Source organism: Peromyscus maniculatus, chromosome 9, assembly GCF_049852395.1.
Source record: "Peromyscus maniculatus bairdii isolate BWxNUB_F1_BW_parent chromosome 9, HU_Pman_BW_mat_3.1, whole genome shotgun sequence".
Lineage (NCBI taxonomy): Eukaryota > Metazoa > Chordata > Mammalia > Rodentia > Cricetidae > Peromyscus > Peromyscus maniculatus.
In genome coordinates this window covers 54,466,849-54,473,832 of record NC_134860.1, presented here as the reverse complement: position 1 = coordinate 54,473,832, position 6,984 = coordinate 54,466,849, and the positions used below count along the sequence as shown (strand labels likewise).

At 41.9% G+C, this 6,984-nt stretch overlaps 1 pseudogene; it reads left to right on the top strand.

The window, feature by feature from the left end:
- The first annotated feature begins 1,049 nt into the window (after window positions 1-1,049).
- On the top strand, window positions 1,050-1,917 carry LOC102922833 (splicing factor U2AF 35 kDa subunit pseudogene; annotated as a pseudogene).
- The last annotated feature ends 5,067 nt before the right edge of the window (window positions 1,918-6,984 follow it).

Here is a 6,984-nt window from a genome sequence, read left to right as displayed (position 1 = left end):
CTTCAAAGAAAGAATGGAGAAGTGGTCTTTGTTGTGGGATGTTCTGTATGTCAAATGTGTTGCTCTGATTGGCCAGTAGCCAGGCAGGAGGAAGTATAAGCAGGACAAGGAGGAGAAGAATGCTGGGAAGTGGAAGGCTGGGGCAGAGAGACACCGCCAGCTGCTGCCATGACAAGGGAGATGTAAGGTACTGGAAGGCCACGAGCCATGTGACAACTTATAGACTAATAGACATGGGTTAATTTAAGATAGAAAAAGTAGATAACAAGAAGCCTGCCCTGGCCACCATACAGTTTGTAAATAATATAAGCATCTATGTGTTTATTTTATAAGTGGGCTGTTGGACTTCAGGGGCTTGGCAGGACCCAGAGAGAAAACTCTACAGCTACCGGTCCTTCCATTTTAACCTTTTCCAAGAGTTTGTGGAGTATCAATGTTGATTTATTTATTCCACAAATGTTTGATAGAATTCGTTAGTCAAGATATTTGATAGATATAAGAGTTTCTGTTTTTTGTCTTTTTTAATCCACATTTTTAACTATTAATTTACTGTCTTTACTAATAATAGATTTGTAAATATTTCTTCTTTCTCTGTGATTCATTGTTGGTAGGTTTCTAACCTATTTTTATGAGTTATCCATTTTGTTGATGAGAGGTTTTTTTTGTTGTTGTTGTTGTTGTTTTTTTGTTTTTTTTTTTTGTTTTTTTGAGACAGGGTTTCTCTGTGTAGCTTTGCGCCTTTCCTGGGACTCACTTGGTAGCCCAGGCTGGCCTCGAACTCACAGAGATCCGCCTGGCTCTGCCTCCCGAGTGCTGGGATTAAAGGAGTGCGCCACCACTGCCTGGCGATGAGAGGTTTTTATAACATCCTTTTTATGGAAAAGCTTTTTATTAAACAGAAAAGGAGAACTGAAACATAATTTAAAATTTTGCAAATTAGGTTCTAAAAGTAAAGGAAAATGTTTGTGGTTGACAACTATATATTCATGCAGCTAAAGTCATTCATTGGTTGGTGCTCTGGGTGCTGTCTTGCAGGTGTCTGCTGGAAAATGGCGGAATACTTCTTGCCTTCCATCTTTAGTACTGAGAAACTACAAAGTCAACTGTTCACTTTATTTCAAAACTGGAGCATGTCGTCATGGAGACAGATGTTCTCAGTTGTACAATAAACTGACCTTTAGCCAGACCATTGACCCCTTGAACATTTACCGTAACCCTCAAAACTCTGCCCAGTCTGCTGATGGTTTGCGCTGTGCTGTGAGTGACTTGGAGATGCAGGAGCACTATGATGAGTTCTTTGAGGAAATCTTCACTGAGATGGAAGAAAAGTATGGACAGGTTGAAGAGATGAATGTCTGTGACAACCTAGGAGACCACCTGGTGGGGAATGTGTATGTCAAGTTTCAACATGAGGAGGATGCAGAGAAAGCTGTGATGGACTTGAATAACCGCTGGTTTAATGGGCAGCCAATCCATTCAGAGCTGTCCCCAGTGAATGACTTCAGGGAAGCCTGCTGCCACCAGTATGAGATGGGTGAGTGCCTAAGAGGGCACGTCTGCAACTCCATGCATCTGAAAGCAATCTCAAGAGAGCTCAAAAGGAAGCTGTCTCGGCACCAGTGCAAGAAGCATAGATCCAGGTCCCGATCGCGGGAAAGGCATTCTCCATCCAGAGACATAAGGCATGGTGGCAGCAGAGGTGGAGGAGGAGAGCATGACAGGAGGCAGTCCAGATACCTCAAGACATACGGGAGATTCTGCGTCCAGCTGTTTATACCTTGTGTCTGCTAGACAGTGTTGTAGTTGATGGACAAGCCAGTTCATATTGGAAATTTTTTTTAAAACAACCAAAAAAAAGATGAGTTTCTGAATAAAATTTGTAGTGATACAATTAGAAAAGACATCTTATCAAATACAGGGTTCAGGTTCTTCCTCTGAACTTCAGTCTGGTGTTTTTTGTTCTGGTGGAAGCTCTACCTCAGCCCCTGGCATCCATATACCCAAAGAGTCTGGGATGATTAGGTGGAACCCTCATCTCTCTCCCCAGACCTTGCTCCTTCAAAAAGCCCACCAAGCAGCAGCCTATCCCCTCAGAAAGCCTGCCAAGGGTCAGCTTCTCCCCCAAGAGCTGCTCAAGACCTGGCAGCCATATTTGCCACGTGATTCCTATCCTGCCTTCCCAAGCGTCACCCAGGAGTTTCTTGCTCTGTTTATTAAACCTGGATTTATTTAAAAAATAATAAATAAACAAATAAAGTCACTCATCAAATCTTATGCTAACGCATGATTGTTCTAAGATTAAAGTAACCCAACATGGCCAGGCCCAACACAACCATAAGGTACATTAGTGATCTCTTTTCCTCATATAATTTTTTAATAATTTTTAAAAAATTTTTATTTGACATACATTGATTGGTGTTTTGCCTGCATGTATGTCTGTGTGAGGATGTTAGATCCCTTGGAATGTGAGTTACAGAGAGTTCTGTGCTACCATATGAGTGCTGGGAATTGAACCCAGGTCCTCTAGAAAAGCAGCCAGCGCCCTTACCCACTGAGCCATCTCTCTAGCCCCCTAGTATAATTTTAATATTAGTTCTTGTATTACTTTTGATTTATTTACTGTCTTAGTTAGGGTTTTATTGCTGTGAAGAGACACCATGACCACGGGAACTCTTATAAGCAAAAACATTTCATTGGGGCTGGCTTACACTTTCCGAGGTTTAGTTCACATCATCATGGTGTGAAACATGGCAGTGTGCAGGCAGACATGGTGCTGGAGAAAGAGCTGAGAGCTCTTCATCTTGACCCACAGGCAGCAGAAGGAGACTGTGTGCCACACTGGGCATAGCTTGAGCATATGAGACCTCAAAGCCCACCCCAACAGTGGCACACATCCTCCAACAAGGCCACATCTACTCCAACAAAGCCACACTTCCTAATTGTGCCAGTTCCTATGGGCCCAGCATTCAAACACATGAGTATGTGGGGTCCATACCTATTCAAACCACCACTTTTACTAAATGAAGTGCATGAATTAAATTTCTAAAAATTAGGCTGGAGAGATGGCTCAGCGGTTAAGAGCACTGACTGCTCTTGCAGAGGACCTGAGTTCAATTCCCAGCAACCACATGGTGGCTCACAACTGTCTGTAACAAGATCTGGTGCCCTCTTCTGGCCTGTAGTCATACATGCTGTATACATAATAAATAAATAAATCTTTAAAAAAAAATTCTAAAAATTAGCCCAGCATGATGGTGCACGCCTTTAATCCCAGCATTCGGGAGGAGAGGCAAGAGCATCTCTGTGAGTTGGAGGCCACCCTAGTTGACAAAGTGAGTTCCAGGACAGCCAGGGATGTTACACAGAGAAACTCTGTCTAGAAAAAAACTAAAAAAAATAAAGACAGGAAGAAAGAAAGGAATTCCAAAAAATTGATAAGCTAGGAGGCTCAGTGGATAAAAGCATTTGACACCAAGCTTGATGATCTGAATTCAATCCTAGGAACACACGTGATGGAAAGAGAGAACCAATTCCTACAAGTTGTCCTCTGACCTCCACAAACATGCTGTAGCATGTGTGTCCCCATTCACATACAACATGAATACATAAATGTAATAAAAGTTGTTAAAGAGTACAAAAACTGCCAGGCGATGTTGGCGCACGCCTTTAATCCCAGCACTCGGGAAGCAGAGGAAAGAGGATCTCTGTGAGTTCGAGGCCAGCCTATTCTACATAGTGAGTTCTAAGATAGACAGAGTTACATGGTGAGACCCTGTCTCAAAACAACAACAACAAAAAGTATGTTGTTCTATCTCCATGGATTTGAACAGTTTCTCTTGATATCAATTTCTTTTTTAATGCCGAATGTTGTTTTTTGAAGGAGGGAAGAGGTCTTAAATACAGGCTTACAGCACAATGGGAGGACCCTAGAGGGCAGAAGTTCGCTACCGATGTTTTACAATCTTGCACTTGATATCAATTTCTAGTTTCTTACATTATTAACTGGTAAGAAACAAAAAATTATTTCTTTTTTTTTTTTTAATTTGTTTTGCTTTTTTTTCTCTCTCTCTCTTTTCAAAACAGGATTTCTTTAGTAGCCTAGGCTATCCTGGAACTTACACTGTAGACCAGGCTGGCCTCAAACTCACAGAAATCCTCCTGCCTCTTCCTCCCGAGTCCTGGGATTAAAGGTGTGCGCCGCTGCCCTCATTTTCTTATTTGTTAATATTTGTTGTTATTGTTTTTTTTTAGTTTTATTTATTTATTGTGTATACAGTGTTTTGTCTGCATGTATGTCTGCACACCAGAAGAGGGCACCAGATTTCATTGTAGATGGTTGTGAGCCACCATGTGGTTGCTGGGAATTGAACCCAGGACCTCTGAAAGAACAGCCAGTGCTCTTAACCTCTGAGGCATCTCTCCAGCCCTGGAAAAAAAGCACTCTTAACAACTACTGAACCATCACTGTGGTCTATTGTCTGCCTCTTTATGTTGACTGGTTTTGTTTTATGAAATTGAATACACCGATATTTGATGTATATATATTTACAATTATATTTTCTTGGTGAATTGTTTCCTTTATTAATATGTGGTGACTTTGTCACTTTTTGAGTAATTTCAGCTTTAATAAAATTTCATTGTGTGGCCGAGCGATGGTGGTGCACGCTTTTAATCCCAGCACTCGGGAGACAGAGGCAGGTGGATCTCTGTGAGTTCGAGGCCAGCCTGGGCTACAGAGTGAGTTCCAGGACAGGCTCCAAAGCTACACAGAGAAACCCTGTCTCGAAATACCCAAAAAAAAAAAAAAAAAAAATTAACAAGATCCAGATGCTCCTGCAGACATCCTGTGGGTGGTTTATGGTCCTTGCAGATATCCAGATATCCTGTCAGCAGGTTGTGGTTTCACACCAAAAGTTTAACCAATAGTTTCAAAAACTCACCTTGCCCGCTATCCCTTTACTCAATCTCAAAACGCCAAGGCATGTAACTCCCAGCTCTCTGTTTTTTCCTAAAAAACTCTCCTACCCCTGAGCTGGGGGTCGCTGAATTTCCCTCCATCCACTGCGTCAGAGTATAGGGCCGCAGTTTGGGTTGAAACTTGACAATAAAAAGACCCTTGTGTGCTTGCATCGGAAACCGGCTCCTTGGTGATCTCTGGGGGTTTTGAGACACCGGTACAACAATGGCTAGCAAGATTGCTCAATGAGGAAGTGAGCTTGCTACCAAACCTGACAACTGAATATGATGTGCAGGACCCATATGGTAGAAGAAGAGTTCTACTCCTGCAAGTTACCCTCTGATCTCTACACATATCACAGCACGTGGGGGGGGGGGAAGAGACAGAGAAAATAACTAATTAAATATAATAATATTAAAAAACCTGCTGGGTTTGGTGGCATACACCTTTAGTCCCAGCTCTCAGGAGGCAGAAGCAGGTAGATCTCTGAATTTGAGCCCAGCTTGGTCTACAGAACAAGTTCCAGGACAGCCAGAGCTACACAGAGAAACTCTATCTTGAAAACAAAACAAACAAAAAAACTACTTTCAGATGCAACTATATCTATTCAAGCTTGATTTTAGATTCCACTTTCTGATATACCATTTTCTATCTTTTCGCTGTCAGTCTGGTTGTTTTTGTTTGTTTTTTGGGGGTAGGGGAGGTTTTTGGAGGGAGGACTTTATAGTCTGTTGGGTTTTGTTTGTTTGTTTGTTTGTTTGTTTTCCGTTTTTCAAGACAGGGTTTCTCTGTGTAGCTTTGCGCCTTTCCTGGATCTCACTCTGTAGCCCAGGCTGGCCTGGAACTCACAAAGATCCGCCTGCCTCTGCCTCCCAAGTGCTGGGATTAAAGGCATGCACCACCACCGCCCGGCTAGTCTGTTGGTTTTTAATTCAGCTAATCTAGCTCTTTTAATTGAACAATTAAACCCATTTGCATGTAGGATTATTATTGAGAAGTATTTGCTGAATCCTGTCTTTTGTTGGGTTCTTCCCCCACTCCTGTGCTGGTTAATCTGAGTAATATCTGTTTATTTTCCTTCTCTCTTACTCACCTTAGGAATTTACTAGTTGAACACGTTCGGTTCCTTCCTAATTCTCACGTGTTAATCTATTACTCTTGTGACACTGTTTCCTGCACTCTTATGTCTGTGCCTTTCTTCATCTACCACATGAGAGCCTTTAAGTTTCCCCCACAACACCGACTTACAGTAATGAAGTCACCTTTAATGTCTCCTTATCTTGGAAGAATTTTTTTTTCTTCCGAGGCAGGGTTTCTCTGTATAGCCCTGGCTATCCTAGAATTTTCTCTGTCTCTCTCTATAGACCAGGCTGGCCTCGAACTCTGAGATTCACCTGCCTCTGTCTCCTGAATGCTGGACTTAAAGGTGTGCACCACCACAGCCCAGCTTCTTAGAAGATTTTTATCCCCCCTGCAATACTAAAAGATAACTTTTCTGGCTGGGTATAGTGGCACACACCTTTGATTCCAGCCCTCAGGAGGTAGAGACTGGCAGGGCAGATCTGAGTTCAAGACCAATATGCTCCAGGACATAGTGAAGCCTACATAGTGAAACCTTGCTTCAAAGAAAAAAGAAAGAAAAGAAAAGAGAAAGAAAAAAGAAAACTTTTCTGGATATAGTAATCTTGGTTGGCAATTATTTACATTCAGAACTTGAGATAAATAATTTTGATTCCAAGAGTTTTGCTATTAACACAGATCAAATTCTGATACATTTGCTTTTTTGTACAAGTTGGCATTAAAAAATATTTATTTATTTTTATGTGTATGGGTGTTTTGCCTGCACATATGTCTGTGTATCATGTGCATACAGTGCTCTCAGAGGCCAGAAGAGGTCAGCAGATTCCTGAAACTGGAGTTACAAACAGTTGCTAGTGACCATGTGGATGCTATGAATAGAATTTGCATCCTCAGTAAGAATGAGTGCTCTTAACCACTGAGCCATCTCTCCAGCCCCTTGTTCTGTA